The following is a 2,095-nucleotide window of genomic DNA, read 5'->3' on the forward strand; positions in this document are numbered from 1 at the left end:
GCCCAGAGAAATACATAACTTATATGCGAAAATAAATTTTGTAAATTAAAAAAAAAACAAAAATATGATAAGGACATAGATAATGACATTGTGTCAACGTTGAATTACCTTATTTAGTATTTGTCCTGTAAATGCCCCTTATTTTTAGCAAATACACACTGACATTTTTTTATTGTTGTCGTTGTTTTTCCGGCACCGGGAATAGAACTCAGGACCTTGCACTTGCTAGGCAGGCGTTATGCTGCTGAGCTAAATCCCCAGCCCCTCACACTGACACTTTTACAAGTAAAGGAGCAGGTCTTCTGGATTGTTTTCTCAAATGGTTCAGAAAAGAGAACAAGTAAACAGGGCTGGGGAGGAGGCAGGCAAGCAACTATGGCAAAAGGAGAACCAGTGAATCCAGGTGAAAGGTGTGCTGAGTCTCCCCCTGGACACATCTGCAAATGTGTCTCAGCAGAAAGCCAGCTCACCTAAACCTCTTCTGAGCACACTCGCTATCATCACAACACCCATGGCGGCACAGGAAACAGTTCCTTTATAAAGATATCAGTAGGGGTTTTTTGCTTGTTTTTTGTTTTGGTTTTTGGTTTTGGGGAATTTTTTTTTTTTTTTTGTCTTTTTGAGACAAGGTCTCGCTATGCAGTTCAGGCTGGCCTTGAACTCACTTTGCAGTCCAGGCTGGCCTCGAACTCTCAAGATTCTCCTGCCTCAGCCTCCCAAATGCCAGGATTACAGGTGGGTGCCACCATGCCCAGGAAAGCTGGTGTTACAGACACAAACATGCCGAAAAAGGCAGTAACAAAGAATAAAAAGTGATCAGTCATTTCCAAGTTACTTTCCACGTAAGGTGGGCACAAGGAGACATACAATAGCAAAAATAAGTTATTGGTAAACTTTAGGTTACTACTTCTAAAGATAAATGGACTAAGAATGAAGGGATTAAAGCAAAGCATTTCCTCTGTACATGGATTGTCCTGCTTAGGAAATTTGGCTGTTACCTCTCACTCTCCTGATTTCTTATATGATCAGATAAAAATTTAGTGTCTCTTTGGTGACCTGAAGCATTAGCATGGGTGACTCCATTTTGTTTTATTTTTATTATTTTGGTTTTTGGTTTATTTCCGGTACCAGGAATCGAACTCACGACTTCACGCTTGCCAGGCAGGCGCTGTGCCACTGAGCTAAATCCCCAGCCGGGTGACTCCACTTTGATCTGTAGTCTGGTCTGTTGAGCTCCTGTACACAAGCCTGACCTCAAACAGCTGCTTCATTTTTAATGAAACAATCAAGGAAACTTGGCTAGTGATTAGAGCTGAGATGATGTTAAGGAACTTCTGTTAATATTTCCAAGTGTGATGGCAGGAAGAAAAATATATATAAGATATATAGTAAGAGCCAGACATGGTGGCATACACCCGTCGTCCTGACAATTATGAGGATGAGGCAGAACAACCGCCTGAGTCTAGTTCAAGAATAGCCTAGGCAATGAAGGGAGCACTCACCTCAAAAAACAAAACAAAATAAAAACACATGCTAAAAAGCATTTATGGGGCTAGGGATATAGCTCAGTGGCATAAGCACCTGCCTGGCAAGCGCAACGTCATGAGTTCGATCCCCGGTACTGCAAAAAATACAAAAAAAATAAAAATAAAAATAAAAATAAAAAGCATTTATAATAAAGAATGTGCTTAAAAGCAATGTGGAGGGGCATGGGTGAACATGGGAAAGGAGAACATATGGAGCTCATGGTGTATTCCTGCCATCTCCCTACATGTTGAAAGCTCTCAGACCCCGTAATTCCCTGTTGAGAATTTATGTGAAATTTCCTATTGTAACTGCTAGAACTAAAAACCTTTACCAGGGCCTGTACTGCTACATGGGGTCCACACCTGGTGCACTTTTCTGCCCTTGTTTGCTTTGCTCTGTCCCTCAGGTCTTACCCACATCCGTGAGCTTTTCTCAGACCTTCATATGGCTGTTGCCCTCTCTTTCAGTTTAAATATCTTTTTCTCAGTGAGACCCTCCCTGTCTCACCTAAAGTAATAGTCACTCTATCCACGTCCTGGATAAACCTCATTGGCAACAACAGCAAAGC

The 2,095-nt window shown here is 41.7% G+C and overlaps 1 protein-coding gene across 1 annotated transcript in view; it reads right to left on the reverse strand.

The window, feature by feature from the left end:
- Ten1 (TEN1 CST complex subunit) overlaps positions 1–2,095 on the reverse strand; it is a 34,530-nt gene that overhangs the window by 22,572 nt on the left and 9,863 nt on the right.

The sequence above is a fragment of the Chinchilla lanigera genome, unplaced genomic scaffold, assembly GCF_000276665.1.
Source record: "Chinchilla lanigera isolate Chin_1 unplaced genomic scaffold, ChiLan1.0 scaffold00105, whole genome shotgun sequence".
Lineage (NCBI taxonomy): Eukaryota > Metazoa > Chordata > Mammalia > Rodentia > Chinchillidae > Chinchilla > Chinchilla lanigera.